A 17,127-nucleotide genomic window follows, 5' to 3' on the forward strand; every position below is an offset into this window, starting at 1 on the left:
TTTAATAGGCTCTTCTAGCTAATGGCTCTCTGAAGAATTAGAAAGGCTTCTAGAGTGTATTTTGTCATATCTTGAGCCCAGATCTGCTACTTTTATTTATAAATATAACAGGAGAATATAAAATAAATCTTGTATTCTCAAAACCTTTATCATAGCAAATAATAAAGATTTGCATTGTTAAACTTCTTTGCAATGTTACAATGATTATTTAGCCAACATCTGATGTTTCAGGTCCTCATTTTCCCTCATTCATAGATTTAAAAATCAAAGCAAAACCTTTAAAAAAATTAAAAGAGATAAAAATAAATCAGAGAACTTAAATCTTTTCTAGAAATAAAATTGACTAAAAATATTTTCTCATTTCTTGGAGTCTGTTAATTAGCCTTTAGGTCCATATATGTAACAATCTTTTTAATTTCGTGAGCTTTTTTTTTTTTTTTTAAAGTTTATTTATTTTAAGAGAGGGAGAATGCAGAAGCAGAGAGACAGAATCCCAAGCAGGCCCCACGCTGTCAGCTGTCGGCACAGAGCCCAGCACAGGGCTCGATCCCTCGAACGGTGAGATATGACCTCAGTCGAAATCGAGTCACATGCTTAACCGATGAGCTACCCAGGCGCCCCTTTCCTAAGCTCTTATTTGCTGGGGACACAAAGAGGACACAAAGAGTTCAGTTCACACAGTCAATATACACAACTGACTTAACATAGTGTGATGAGGCTAAAATGGAGTTATATTTAAGGCACAGTGACAACCCCCAGCCTCAAAAAAAGAGTGACCCTTGCTGAATGGTGTGTGAGGATTATCAGAAGTAAGTATCAAGTAAAACACACTTGAACCGGTGCACAGAGAACGAAGGTGTTAAGGGCAGCACATATGTTACTAAAAAAGCTAGCATATAAAAAATTACAGAGGCCAAGAAAAAATGTGAGGACAGCTAAGCCTGGAAAGGGCAGGCTTGTGTGGAATGCTAAGAAGTGGGGAAGTAACCAGGGAAGTAGAAAATAATTGAAAGGTTTTAAGCAAGACATTGACATAATTAGATCCCTTTGCTTAAGAATCTTTCTGGTATCAGTATTAAGAATGAGTTAAAGGAAGATGAGGTTGAAGGAAGCAAAACTAATTGGACGGATGCTGCAAGGTCTGGAAAAAGAAACCGTGGATGCCTGAACAGAGGGAGAAACCGTGGGAGGTGGGAAAGTGAGGAGGTGTGTTTGGATAACTATTTTGGAGGAGAATGGGGGCAACAATCAGAACCACTAACTTAACCAGGATAGGAAATATTAGAATAGGCTAATACTTTGCAGAAAAGAGAAGAAATTCAGTTTAACACCTCAATTTAAGGTTTTTGTATTACATGTAGTGAAACAAAACTGAAACTGTTTTTTTTTAAGTGGTTTTGAAATTTTTATTGTACTTTATTTTTTTGGTTGTGGAGAATTATTTACCCAAACAGTGTTTCAAATACTCAAGTAGCAAAACAACCTAACTACTGGGTATTTACCATAGAGATATATTTACTTATTAACTTACTAGCTGTCATAACTACAGGAAGTAAAGAGGACTTAAAGAATATTTACAAATAACTTAGTCCCAATTTCCAAGATTCTTCCCCTTTACTAATGTTAGATGAAAATGGTTACAATAAATTAACTGAAATAAGTAAAAATTATTTAAGACTACTTATCACATACTTTGTCGTGTGAGCAAAAATAAACAAAATATCTGAGAACCTGTGAACACTGTAGAAGAAGCTTTAGACCACTACTATGGCCAAAAATATGCATATACAAAAATAATAAAGATAACTTAAATTGTAATGTAATTAAATTTTAAAAATGAAAGCAATGAAAAAAATGATACAGCTAACATACAGTAAAAACTTTAAATTATAGTAAATATTGTTACTAAAAAATTCTATCTCATATTATATGAAGAAATTTCCAACTATAGTAGGAGATATGCACAGAATTTTTAAAACACGTACACATTTAACTCTTAATTCAATCTAAATTGTAAATGAAAATATAAGCCTGGGATGTCTTATTGTACCAGAAAGCAAGGAAGCTCTCAGATGAATGGGCCATAACAAACAAAACAAAACAGGAATCTCATGAAAAGGCAAAGGGCTACCTCAAAAACCAAATCAGCTGCAACTAACTGAAACACACTGAAATCTGTGCTTGCTTCAAGCAGCATATATACCAAAAATCGAAATGATACAAAGAAGATTAGCATGGCCCCCGCACGAGGATGACATACAAATTCGTGAAATACATTGAATCTACAAAAACCAATGAGGTCAAAATGAGGTTTCAAAAAATACCAAATTGGAAATAAGTGGGGCACCAAGTCTTTATCCTGAAAGAATTAATACACATCCTTCTTTTCCTGTCTGAACTATACTATACTCTGGGATAAACCAAACAACTGGCATTGATGAATTGTTCCTTATAGAAGGATTCCAGGTAACAAATGTAAAAGGAACAGAGTTAGAAAACCACCCATTTGCGACTTGAACAACATAAATTCAGACACTAATTACCAACAGATGAAAGAAACCACTACATAAAGAGATGATCTTTTTAAGTAGGGCTCAGGCTGTTACCTCCTGAATCCCCTGATCAATCTTAGTTAACGTCACTAAAATTGGGGCCAGACTTGATGCAGTGTGAAGCCACAGCACCACCTGTGAAGTATTCTTGCCAAAAAAGCTAAAAATAAATCTAATCAAGCTTCTAAAGCTGACTTCCATTTATAGCAACTATGACAGATATAAGAAAAGTTAGATATTACCCCAAGGAAATAAACAGAGAACTCCAAAATGTTGAACATCTTGCAGGACAACTGATTCAGTTCCTGCAATAAGTCAACTGGAAGAGGAGGATCTGTATATTAAAGAAATTTAAGAGACATAACAACTACATTTAATATGAAGACCTTGATTCCAATAAACCAACTGCAAAACTGACACTTTTCAGACACATGAACAAATTTGAATTTTGACTGGTATTATTAGATGGCACCAACAAACTGCTGTTAATTTTGATAACTGTGATAGTGGCATTGAAGTTATGTAAGGGAAAAATGACCTCTGGTGAACTCAACTTGCTTTCAAATACTTCGGAGAAAAATAAAAAGGTAGATGAAGTAAATGTGACAAAATCCAGATACCTCTTAACTCTAGGTAATGAGCACATGAATATTCATTCTGTCTACTTTGTGTACATTTAAATTTTTTCATTTAAATATGGCTGAGTTCGAGCCCTGCACTGGGCTGCCCCTCTGCTGTCAGTGTGGAGCCTGCTTGGGTTCCTTGGTTTCCCTCTCTCTGCTCCTCCCCCACTTGCATGCATGTTCCCTCTCTCCCTCTCTCTCTCTCCCTCTCTCTCAAAAGTAAACATTTAAAAAAAAAAAAGACTCTTTAAAAACACCGGAATGGGACATAAAAATATTGCACATCGCCTACAGAGACTATCAACAATGCAAATCCACCCCACTCCAACTATTCCCTTTGCCATGGTCTGGGGACGGGCCCCAAGGTCTGCATTTTTAATGCAGGAGTGTCTCAGGAGTGTCTCAGGAGATCCTTTTTTTTTTTTTTTAATATTTATTTATTTTTGAGAGAGACGAGAGACAGAATGCTAGTGGGTTAGGAGCAGACAGAGAGGGAGACACAGAATCCGAAGTAGGCTCCAGGCTCTGAGCTGTCAGCACAGAGCCCGACATGGGGCTCGAACTCATGAGCTGTGAGATCATGACCTGAGCTGGAGTTGGACGCTCAACCAACTGAGCCACCCAGGCGCCCCTGTCTCAGGCGATTCTTGCAAGTGGTCCTGAAATCACACTTCGAGAAATATTAACATAGAAGAACGAACTCCTAGGGGCACCTGGGTGGTTCAGTGCATTAAGGGTATGACTCCTGATTTTAGCTTAGGCCATGATCTCACAGTTCATGAGTTTGAGCCTGACACATGGGGCCTGTTTGGATTCTCTCTCTCTCTCTGCTCTCCCCCACTCACGCTCTCGCTCTCCCTCTCATGTCCTAAATATATCTGGACCAGTTAAGGGGGGATTGATAGAAGATCTACAACCTGAGCTGACTTTTGAAAACTGAATGAAAATCGTCTGAGTGAATCAAAGAGAAGGGCAATCTAGAAGGAATACTACAGGTAAACGCAAAGAGATATGAGAGTATGTATTGCAGGTTAGGAAATGTCAAGCAGTTTTGTATGATTAGAATATTAGGAAGCATGGGGAGGTGGTAAGAACTGAGGTGGGCAAGAGATAGAAAATAAAAGATTTCTGTAGGCCATGCTAAAAAAAATTAAACTATACTTAATATATTTGGTGTTAAGGGAAATTTTATTCTACATTCTAAACAATTCAGTTATGGGACTTTGGAAACAAACCATAGTGCCTTGAGGACTATTTTTGTCTTAAAAAGGGTCTTGGTAAAAAGACCTTTTTGTAAAAAGACAAGATATCACTATCACAAGGTTACCTTCAACTAGGTTCCCTACCCTGTCCACTACCTAAAATGAGGCTTAAAAATAGGCACTAAAGTCAAATGTTCTTAAGTAGAATGACAAAAATAAAACAATATGCCCACGTTACCATTATGTACCTAAAGTATGTGCCTATGTACATACTATGAAATACATGTATTTCCTAGTTCAGTCCACTGAGAGGACCTAAAGGTACATATACCTTAGTAACAATGAGCACATCCAGTGCCCTGGTCCTGGTTTCCAACACCATTCTCCAAAAGAGAAAGCAGGGTTCCTTGGCAACATGCCTGATTCTAGGTCAGAGAAGGGAATAAACAAATTGAGCCTAAAGCATGCTGTAGTGCTAGAAAGTAAAGAAGTGTTGGGGCGCCTGGGTGTCTCAGTCGGTTGAGTGTCCGACTTCAGCTCAGGTCACGATCTCATGGTTTGTGAGTTCTAGCCCCGCGTCGGGCTCTGGGCTGACAGCTCAGAGCCTGGAGCCTGCTTCTGAGTCTGCGTCTCCCTCTCTCTCTGTCCCTCCCCCACTCATACTCTGTCTCTCTCTGTCTCAGAAATAAACATTAAAAAAAAAAAATTTAAAAAAAAAGAAGTGCTCAAAAAACAAAAGGGTAGGGTATGTAAAAAAAAAAATCATAGGGGGGAGTGGGAGGAGCAGAAAAGAATGAAAGGGAAAGTAATACAGAAGCCAACATTAAAGAGCTCCCAATGGTTAAAGCTAGAACAATTTGAGCAAGAAAATAAGTAATATAGTACTGGATTATAACCCAAACCCAAAGTACAAAATAAACAAACATGTATGCGGCCATACTGATACAGATAGATATATGAAACATAAATATGTATTTATGTTCTAAATAGAGATTGTCTCTTTCCATATATATATATATATATATATATGTATATATGGAACACACACACATATATGAAACACACACACACACACACACACACACACACACACACACCTATAAAATTACGCCCTCCCCTACATTTTCCATATTCTTCTGAAGCAAGTTAGGGGAGGGGTACTTAATACTGTTCTCTACAGTTATAGTCCATTTCCATAGAATATGTAAAAGAAGGGGGAGAGGGAGAAACTTTATAATGGATACAGTTAACAAACACTACCCTGGCCAAGTGATCAAGGTTACATCAAAAATGAGAAGTCATATTTATAACACATGCCTTTGATATCGTTTGGGGAAAAATAGCACTTGACCTCTGTAGTTTTCCTACCAAAAACCTATGACCTCAGTCTAACCATGAGAAAAACAATGGACAAATCCAAATTGAGGTGTATACTGCAAAAAACCTGACCAGTACTTCTCAAAGTCATCAAGAACAAGGAAAGTCTGAGAAACTGTCTTAGACCAGAGGAGGCTAGGGAGGCAAGATGACTAAATGTAATGTGGTATCCTGGGTGGGATCCTAAAGTTGTAAAAAGGACACTGGGGCATACGGGCAAAATGTGAATAAGATATGAAATTCAGTAAATAATAACGTACAAATAATGTTGATTTCTTAGTTGTGACATACGTACTACAGTGACATATGGCATTAATAAGGGGAAATTAGGTAAGGGGTATACAGGAATTTTCTGTATTATGTTCGCAACTTTTCTGTAAATATAAAATTATTCTAAAGTAAAAGGTTTACTTTTAAATGTGGGTTGTGGCTGAAGCAGTATTACAAGGAAACTTAAAGCCTTAAATGTTTATATTAGAAGTAAAGAAAGAATGAAAATGAATGGGCTAAGCATCCAAATTAAGAAAATGGGGGTGGGGAGAGAAAGATATATTAATGTTTATTTTATTTTATTTTTTTTTTTTTATTTATTTTTGGGACAGAGAGAGACAGAGCATGAACGGGGGAGGGGCAGAGAGAGAGGGAGACACAGAATCGGAAACAGGCTCCAGGCTCCGAGCCATCAGCCCAGAGCCTGACGCGGGGCTCGAACTCACGGACCGCGAGATCGTGACCTGGCTGAAGTCGGACGCTTAACCGACTGCGCCACCCAGGCGCCCCGAAAGATATATTAAAACAGTACTTCCCAAAGGAAAGAAATAAAAAGTAATAATAAATAATAAATAAAAAACAGAGAGCTCTCTGGCCCCCTCACACCATGTGAGGATGCAGACAAAAAATAGCTATCTATGCACCAGGTTACAGGTCCTTACCAGTAACCAAATCTGCCAGTGCCTTGATTTTTGGAGTCCCCAACCCCCAGAACTGTGAGAAATACTTTCTGTTGTTTATAAGCCACACAGTCGATGGTATTCTGTTATGGAAACTGAATGGACTAAGATAGAAAACCATATAAAAAAAAATCAAAGATGGATCAAGTACATAATTGTGATGAACAAAACATTTAGAAACCTTTAAAAAAAAGCATAGAAGAGGGGCGCCTGGGTGGCTTAGTTGGTTGAGCGTCCAACTCTTGAATTTGGCTCAGGTCATGATTTCAGGGTCATGGGGAGAGCCCCGAGTTGGGCTCTGTTCTAAGTGTGGAGCCTGCTTAAGATTTTATCTCCTTCTGCCCCTCTCTGCTGCTTATGCTCTCTCTTGCCACCAGCCCCAAAAAGTATAGAAGAATATCTTTATAACTTGAGGTAGGAATGAACTTCTTTGAAAAGACACAAAAAGTACAAAACAAAGAAAAATCATAATTCAATTTCTTAAATTAAGAACTACTACTTTGCGGTGCCTGGGTGGCTCAGTTAGTCAAGGACACAACTGTTGACTTTGGCTTCGGTCATGATTTCACAGTCTGTGAGATCAAGCCCTGTGTTGGGCTCGGCTCTGACAGTGTGGAGCCTGCTTGGGACTCTCTCTCTTTTCTCTCGGTCCCTCCCCTGTGTTCTCTCTCTCTCTCTCTCTCTCTCTCTCTCTCTCTCTCTCTCACACACACACACACACACACACACACACACACACACACACAGTCTCTCTCTCTCAAAAATAAATGTTAAAAAAAATGTACTGCTTCATCAAACACAAAAAGTACAAAGCTAAGTGACACACTGGGCAAAAATAAATGAAGCACATATAATCTACAAAGGATAAATATCCAGGATAAATAAAGAACTATTAAGTATTAATGAAAACACCTCATTTTTTTAAATGGGGGAAAGACATGTACAAGCATTTCATAGAAGAGGAAACACAATTGCCCCATAAATAATACAGAGGTGCTCAGCCTCAACCTTATAAGTATTCAAGTCAAAACAAGTTAAAACTATGAATTACAATTTCAGGTCTTACTATTCTGACAAAAATTTAAGAGTCTGAGAATATCAAGTGTTAGTGAAGAGATGAAGAAATGGGAATTTTCATTTACTACTGGTGGAAATATAAAGCAACATGACCTTTTTGGAATAAAGTTTGAGAATAGCTAGTAAAGCCAAATATATATATATATGTGTGTGTATGTGTGTGTGTGTACGCGTGAGCACACTTTATGATCTAGCAATTCCACTTCTAAGTATAATATAGAACTCTTTTAATTTTTTAAAAATGTTCACTTATTTTTGAGAGAGAGAGAGGCAGAGAGACAGGGAAACTGAGAATTTCAAGCAGGCTCTGTGTCATCAGCTCAGACCCCGACACAGGGCTCAAACCCATGAACTGCAAGATCATGACCTGAGCCAAAACCAAGAATCAGAGGTCCAGCCAACTGAGCCACTCAGACACCCCTGAATCTTTTATTAAAAACATTCATTAAACTCTCTCCATAAAGAATACTCTGCTAGGTTATATTAAAAAGGATATAGAAAATGATACCTAGTTAAGAGTTAATAGTAAAGCTGAAGAAAGGAAACACAAACACATACAATCGTAAAATCTAAGTGTTGGAAAGAAAGAGCCAGAAGTGACTCTGTATCCTAAATTCCCCACCTAAAGAGAATGTCTTACAAAATAGCTTGAAAATACAATGCATCACATCAAAAAGTTGAAAAAACTGACAAATTAAAGTACTAAGAATAAACAAGTCTTGGACTAATTAAGTACAGGTGCCTGGTTTCTTTGCCTTGTTACACACTATTAGCTTCTTATCATATTTTCAACCCAAGTCAGGGTATAAAGATGCTGAATAGGGATATTTTCTCAAATCTGAGTTTGAAATTTTCACCCAGAACCATCCTATTTCTAATTTTAATGTTTAATCCAGGGAGAAAAGTTAACCCGCCTTAATTTAACTAATATCATGAACTGTTCAATTTATTCCATTTTGTTATTTATATCTAATATGTAATGTAAATCAAACTTGAAATAAGGACTTAAGCCCTCAGCTATTACGTAGCCAGGAATAGGATAGTTAGGTATTTTACAAAACTTGTCCAAAATCTCAGTTCATATGGGAAAATAGAAATATGATTCAAGCTGCAGGAACAGGAGAAATAAAATAAACACTACTATATAAACATCAGAGTTAAGACTATAGACCACATTAGCCTGATAGAATGTTTTAGTTCTTGTAATGCCCTTCCCCTTGCATTTCTTTCATCTGTGCAACAAATATTTTGAGCAGCCCATATACTCGGCGGTGTGGTAGGCATTTGGGAATAGCATAACAAAGTTCTAGTCCTCACAGAACTTACATTCCTTGCTTTAGGTTGTGTTAGTTTGTCTTGTGTTAGTTTGTCTTTTCCCTCATTTTCTTTTACATTTTTGGCAAAGAAAAATGAGATCTATGTTATGAAAGAAGAAAGAATAAAGAAAGTATTTTTTTTAAGTTTGTTTATCTTGAGAGAGACAGAGACACCACAAGCAGGGGAGGGGCAGATAGAGAGAGGGAGAGAGGGAGAATCCCAAGCAGGCTCTGCACTGCCAGGGCAGAGCCCGACATGGAGCTCAAACCCCCGAAGCCGCTAGATCATGACCTGAGCCAAAACCAAGAGCCAGACGCTGAGCCACCCAGGCACCCCAAAAAAGAATATTTAAGAAAAGGTAACTTAATGCAATAATCAAATTTTACTCTAAATTTACCAAAGAATGTCTGGAAATCAAGCTAGGTCTTAAAGCTCAAGAACGAGGTTAAGGCCAAAGACAAGGATCTGGAATTCACCCAATCACTCACAGGAAATAGTACAAAGTAGAGGTGGATAAAATCTCCCAGCCCAAGGTAGACCATAGGCAGTGAAAGACAGGATGAAATCTTGGTAGCACCTACATCCAAGCAGCAAGCAGATGGACATGAGGCAAAACAAAAACCACTGTCTATCAGCTTTAAACACAGCAAAACTCAAACAATATATTTTGAAAAGGCCAACCAATGAACAATTATTATCACATAAGTGGTGACCTCTTAGAGAATATGAATCGAGTAGCAGGAGCAGAATCCAAATGGCAACTCAAATGGAACTCAACCAAATGAAACTCAATTGGAAGGCCATAGAGGAGTACATGGGAGGAGAAAGAGGGGCAGGGGGACCCCAAATTCAGACTGCTCTTAGGGGAATGTTAGCAAAGAAAGAAAGAAGAGACACAACTGTAGAAGTCTTGAAAAGGGATGCAGAACATGGAGGGTAAAGGAAATACTAGCCCAATTGTGAGTAAAAAATTTATTACTCGTTATTTCACGCCCTTTATAGGAACACATTTTACCTCTGTTGATAAAGGCTTAAGAGAAATTACTGACACATGTGTGTGGTTCACTTCACATTCAACACCCATGAGGCAGACTAGCATACTGCCTGACACATCCACTCATTCAGGAAATATTTCTTGAGAGCCCGCTATGTTTCAGATATAATACTAGGCACTGGGAATACAATGAAAAGACAGCTCTGCCTGTATTCATTCGGTTTACAAATTAGCGAAAGAGAAAAACATGAAACAATTATTAAAACTGTATGAAGAAAATAGTTTTATGGACAGGAATAATCTAATTTAGATTAAAAAAAATTTTTTTTACGTTTATTTATTTATTTTTTTGGGAGACAGAGCACAAGTGGGGAGGGCAGAGACAGCAGGAGACAGAATCTGAAGTAGGCTCCAGGCTCTGAGCTGTCAGCACAGAGCCTGATGTGGGGCTCAAACTCACAAACTGTGAGATCATGACCTGAGCCGAAGTCGGATGCTTAACCAACTGAGCCATCCAGGCACCCCAAATTTAGATTTGGAGATCAAGGGCATCCTCTCTGATCAAGTAATATATATATATATATATATATATATATATATATATATATATATATATATATATATATATATATATATATATATAAAATGTTTATTTTTGAGAGACAGAGAGACAGTGTGAGCATGGGAGGGGCAGAGAGAGAGGGAGACACAGAATCCGAAGCAGGCTCCAGGCTCTGAGATATCAGCACAGAGCCCAATGTGGGGCTTGAACTCACAAACTGTGAGATCATGACCTGAGCTGAAGTCAGACACTTAACTGACTGAGCCACCAAGGCGCCCCCTGATCAAGTAATATTTAAGCGGAGATCTAAAGGATGAGTGTGGGCTTCCCAGAACACATTTACCTCCATGCCTTCTCATGCTTGTCCTCTGCCTTGACTGTCCTTCTCCCCTTAACCTTGCTGACTGAAACCCTAATGATCCTTTTGTGACCCTGTTATCATATCAATTCACTTGATCTCCCAATCAGAATTAACTGAGGCCTTCTCCAAGTTATTATACCTTTTTTTGGTTAATAGTTCAACACTGATGTATACTATAGTTGTTTCCCTCAATGAACTGAAAGCTCTTGGAGAGGACGGACTGTGTCTTTTTCATGAATTGCCTACAACGCATACTTACTGACACACCATATATATCTAATGGATGTCCCATGACTTGCTTTTATTTCTAATAAAGGTTTAGTGGTTGATGAGTATGTTTTCCTTCTTTCTGTTCCTAACCAAATTGGATATTACACATGTAATAAAATGACTAGGGATAAATATGACTGGGAACACAGACTGGGAACTATACTGAAATCAGACATTTTGTTTGAGGATAATGGTTTAGAATCCATTTGGGAAGAAAGTAGAAATAAACAGTAGATTGAGAAAAGCGATGGAAAAGTGTGCAAAAGCTGAAAGGGTACTGAACTGCCAGCTAGGACAAGTGGGACCACTATGCCTGCCTGTCCCCTCCCCAGTTTCCAGTTTTCCTACCCACCTCCAGCAGTTGCAACAAAAGGAACAGGTCCCTGGTCATGATAGAGTTAAGAGGTCCCAGAATTACCTTCCCACTTCAAATAATTTATAAAACCAAATATATGAACCAAATATTTTCAGACATTTGGGAAACAGGCAGCTCAAAACTACAGTGCCGAAAGAGAAGAAAAACAAATGAGGTGAGCCCTATAATTGCTCAGCTTCTGCCTGGAGGCAGCGTTCAGGTCACTGAGCAGGAAGAGTGTGGAACAAAAACTCAAAAGAAGCCTAGCAATCTCAAGATAAGGAGAAAGAAATAGGAATCATGCACGTCAAGGTGGCTAGAATATGTGCAGTAGGGTACTAGGATGGAGGGGACTGCCCAAGATGGAGGAAGCTCCAGAGATTGCAGAGTACCCTTAATTCTATGGCTGAATACTGATATGCATATGTGAGAAAAAGTGCCCCTAGGCCACGAAAGAACCACCAGAAGACAGTTGACAAAACAACTCCTGGAGCTCACACAGAACTGGGATTTGTTCATGCTCCCATCAGCCAGACTGGAAAGATTTCTTAATAGTACACAGGGTATCAGGCAAAGTGCTCAGGAAAATACGGTCTCAGTAGTAAAACTAAAGTCTGCTTTGGAACTGCTCTAACAAAGCCTCAGAAAGTCTCAGAAAGACTAAACTTATCCCAGATAACTTAATTACTTGTCAGAACAAAATACACTATTCATAGAAACATAACAAAATCCAGTACTCAACAATGTAAAATTCACAATTCCCGACAACCAATAAAAAATTACCAGCGTGGGGGCGCCTGGGTGGCTCAGTCGGTTAAGCAGCCGACTTCGGCTCAGGTCACGATCTCACGGTCTGTGAGTCCATGAGTTCGAGCCCCGCGTTGGGCTCTGGGCTGATGGCTCAGAGCCTGGAGCCTGCTTCCGATTCTGTGTCTCCCTCTCTCTCTGCCCCTCCCCCGTTCGTGCTCTGTCTCTCTCTGTCTCAAAAATAAATAAACATTAAAAAAAAAAACTTAAAAAAAAAAAAATTACCAGCATGTAAAGAAGCAGGAAAAAATAACCCAAAAGCAAAAGAGAAGTTAACCAATTGAAACAAACCTAGAAAATGGCAAAGATGATGGAATTAGCAGACAAAGAAATTAAAATAGCTGGTATAAGGCCACAAACCAAGTCTCCACAAATTCAAAAATAATCAGTCACACACACCATGCATCTTTTTTGACCACGACACTCTGAAACTAGAAATCAACCACAAAAAAAATCTGGAAAAAGCAAAAATACATGGAGATAAAATAACATGCTACTATACAATGAATAGGTCAACCAAAAAGTCATAGAAGAAATCAAATGAAAATGGGAACAATGAAAATGAAAACACAATGCTCCAAAATCGCCAGTATGCAGCAAAAGTGGATCTGAGAAGGAAGTTTACAGTAGTCTAGGCCTACCTCAAGAAGAAAAATCTCAAATAAACAAATTAGCCTTACACCTAAAGGAACTGGAAAAAGAAGAACAAATCCCCAAGACAGTAAAAGGAAGGAACATGAAAGTAAGGAAAAGGGTGAGAGAAGAAATAAATGACATAGAAACTAAAAAAACAATAAACAGATCAATGAAACCAGAAGATGGTTCTTTGAAAAGATCAAAAACATTGATAAACCTCTAGCCAGACTCAAAAAAAAAAAAAAAAGAAGAAAGAAGGAAAAGAAAGAAAGAAAGAAGAAAAAGAGGACCCAAATAAATAAAATCACTAATGAAAGAGGGAGAAATAACGAACACCATAGAAATACAAACAACCATGACAGACTATTATGAAATATTCTACCAAACATTTAAAGAATTAATACCTATTCTCAAACTATTCCAAAAATAGGAAAGTAAGGAAAACTTCCAAATGCATTCTAGGCGGCCAATATCACCCCGATACCAAAACCAGATAATGACACCACACACACAAAAAAAGGAACCCACAGGCCAATATGCCTCATGAATACAGATGCAAAAATTCTCAACAAAATCTTAGCAAACCAAATCCAATAAAACATTAAAGAAATCATAGACCATGATCATATGGGATTTATTCCCAGGATGCAAGGATGGTTCAATATTTGCAAAATAATCAATGCAATACATCACCAAAAAGAGAAAGGATAAAAACCATATGATCATTTCAATAGATACAGAAAAAAAGATTTGACAAAGTACAACATCCATTCATGATAAAAACTTTCTGCAAAGTAGGTCTAGAGGGAAAATACCTCAACATAATAAAGGCCTCATACGAAAACATCATGCTCACTGGTTAAAAACTTACAGCTTTTTTTCCCTAAGGTCAGGAACAAGGTAAGTGTGTCCATTCTCACCACTTTTATTCAACACAGTACTAGAAGTCCTAGCTGCAGCAATTTGACAACATAAAGAAATAAAAGGCAACCAAATTGGTAAGGAAGAAGTAAAACTCAATTTGCAGACGACATGACACTATATATAGAAAACCCTAAAGATGGCACCAAAAAAAACTACTAGAACTGATAAATGAATTCAGTAAAGCAAGAGGATACAAAAATCACTGTACAGAAATCTGTTGTATTCCTATACACTAATAAGGTGTAATTAAGAAAACAATTCCATTTACAATTGCACAAAACCAATAAAATACCTAGGAATAAACGTAACCAAAGAGGTGAAAGACCTGTACCCTGAAAACTATAAAACGCTGATGAAAGAAATTCAAAACACAAAGAAACAATAAGACATTCCACATCCATAGGCTGGAAAAACAGAAATTGTTAAAATGTCTATCTTACTCAAAGCATACAGATTTAATGCAATCCTTCTCAAAATACCAACAGCATTTTTCACAGAACTAGAACAAACAATCCTAAAATTTGTATGGAGCCACAAAAGACTTTCAATGGCCAAAGCAATCTTGAAAAGAAAACAAACAGGGGCACCTGGGTGGCTCAGTCAGTTGAGCATCCAACTTCAGCTTAGGCCATGATGTCGCAGTTCATGGGTTTGAGCTCCACTTCGGGCTCTGTACTGACAGCTCAGAGCCTGCTTTGGATTCTATGTCTCCCTTTCTCGCTTCCCCTCCTCCACTTGTGCGCGCTCTCTCTCTCTCTCTCTCTCGAAAATAAACATTTTTTAAAAGTTTTTAAAAAAAGAAAAAAAAAACTACAGGTATCACAATTCCAAGTTTCAAGTTGTATTACAAGGCTGTAGTAATCAAAACAGTATGGTACTGGCACAAGAATAGACACAGAGATGCACAGAATAGAGTAGAAAGCCCAGACATAAATCTACAATTACATAGTCAACTCCTCTTCAACAAAGGAGTAATGAATATACAATGGGAAAAAGACAGTCTCTTCAACAAATGGTATTGGGCAAACTGGACAACTACATGCAAAAGAATATAACTGGACCATTTTCTTGCACCATACACAAAAATAATACAAAATGGATTAAAGACCTAAATGTGAGACCTGAAACCATAAAAATCCTTGAAGAGAGCACAGGCAATAATTTCTCTGTCATTGGCCATAGCAACATTTTTCTAGATATGTCTCCTATGGCAAGGGAAACAAAAGCAAAAAAAAACTACTGGAACTGCATCAAAATAAACAGCTTTTGCACAGTGAAGGAAACAATCAACAAAATAAGAAGGCAACCTATTGAATGGGAGATGACATAGCTGATAAAGGGTTTGCAAATGACATAGCTGATAAAGGGTTAGTATTCAAAAAAAATTAAATTAAAAAAAGATATATATATATATAATATCTACAACTCAACACCAAAAAACAAATAATCCAATTAAAAAGTGGGGCACCTGGTGGCTCAGTCGGTTAAGCGTCCGACTTCAGCTCAGGTCATGAACTTGCAGTGGGTGGGTTCAAGCCCCATGTTGGGCTATGCGTGGACAGCTCATAGCCTGAAGCCTGCTTCAGATTCTGTGTCTCCCTCTCTCTCTTTGCCCCTTTCCCACTTGTGTACTCTTTCAAGAATACATACAATAACATAAAAAAAAGAAAAAATGGACCATAGACATTTCTCCAAAAATGACATTGAGATGACCAATAGACACTGAAAATAGACAATGAAAAGATGCTCAACGCACACACGTCATCAGGGAAACACAAATCAAAACTACAATAAGAGATACCATCTCACACCTGTCAGAACGGCTAAAATCAAAAGCATAAAAAACAAGAAGTGGGGGTGAGAATGTGGAGAAAAAGCAACCTTCCTACACTGTTGGTAGGAATGCAAACTGGTGTAGCACTGTGGAAAACAGTATGGAGGTTCCTCTAAAAGATAAAAATAGAACTACTGTATGATCCAGCAATTGCAGTACTTGGTATTTGTCCAAAATATACAAAAATACTAATTAAAAGGATACACGCACCCCTGTGTTTACTGCAGCATTATTCACAATAGCCAAACTATGGAAGCAGCCCGAGTGTCCATCGATAGACGAATGGATAAAGAAGATGTAGTATATATACACAATGGAACATGATTCAGCCGTTTTTTTAACGTTTACTTATTTTGAGAGAGAGAGAGTGCAGGGAGGAGCAGAGGGAGAGGGAAAGAATCTCAAGCAGGCTCTGTGCTGTCAGTGTGGAGCCCAACATGGGGCTCAACCTCATGACCATGAGACCATGACCTGAGCCAAGATGAAGAGTGGGATGCTTAACTGACTGAGCCGCCCAGGCGCTCCTCAGCCATTTTTAAAAAAGAATGAAATCTTGAACTGGCAACAACATGGATAGAGCTAGAGAGTATAATGCTAAGTGAAGTTAGTCAGAAAAAAGACAAATACTGGGGCACCTGGGTGGCTCAGTCAGTTAAGAGTCCAACTTCGGCTCAGGTCATGATCTCGCGGTTTGTGAGCTCAAGCCCCACATCAGGCTCTGTGGTGACAGCTTAGAGCTTTGGATTCTGCATCTCCCTCTCTCTCTGCCCCTCCACCACTCACGCTCTGTCTCTCAATAAAAAAAAAATAAAACATTAAAAAAAAAGACAAATACCACATGATTTCACTCATATGTGGAATTTTTTTTAAGTTTATTTTTATTTATTTTGAGTGAGATACAGAGAGCAGGCGGGAGAGAGGCAGAGAGAAAGGGAGACAGAATACCAAGCAGGCTCCACACACTGTCAGCATAGAACCTGATGAAGGGCTCGAACTCACAAACCGTGAAATCATGACCTGAGCCAAAATCAAGAGTCAGACGCTTAACTGACTGAGTCACCCAGGTGCCCAACTCAAATGTAGAATTTAAGAAACAAATGAGCAAAGTAAGAAGAAGAAAAAAAAAAAGAGAAACAAAGAAACAGACTCTTAACTACAGAGAACAAACTGATGGTTACCAGAGGGGCAGTGGAGGGGGGGGAATGGGTGAAATAGGGGATGGGGATTAAAGAGTACACTTGTCATGATGAAACATAAATAAATACAGCTAATATAAATATACCCTA

General features: G+C 38.2%; 1 protein-coding gene and 1 non-coding gene across 4 annotated transcripts in view; one reads left to right on the forward strand and one right to left on the reverse strand.

Annotated features, from left to right (window-relative positions):
• Positions 1-17,127, reverse strand: part of SOS1 (SOS Ras/Rac guanine nucleotide exchange factor 1) — a 148,933-nt gene that overhangs the window by 81,585 nt on the left and 50,221 nt on the right. The gene's annotated exons all lie outside the window — the stretch shown is intronic.
• On the forward strand, positions 2,182-2,286 carry LOC131486406 (U6 spliceosomal RNA). The gene has a single exon (XR_009249317.1). It is a non-coding gene; the product is annotated as a U6 spliceosomal RNA (small nuclear RNA).

The sequence above is a fragment of the Neofelis nebulosa genome, chromosome 9 (assembly GCF_028018385.1).
Source record: "Neofelis nebulosa isolate mNeoNeb1 chromosome 9, mNeoNeb1.pri, whole genome shotgun sequence".
Lineage (NCBI taxonomy): Eukaryota > Metazoa > Chordata > Mammalia > Carnivora > Felidae > Neofelis > Neofelis nebulosa.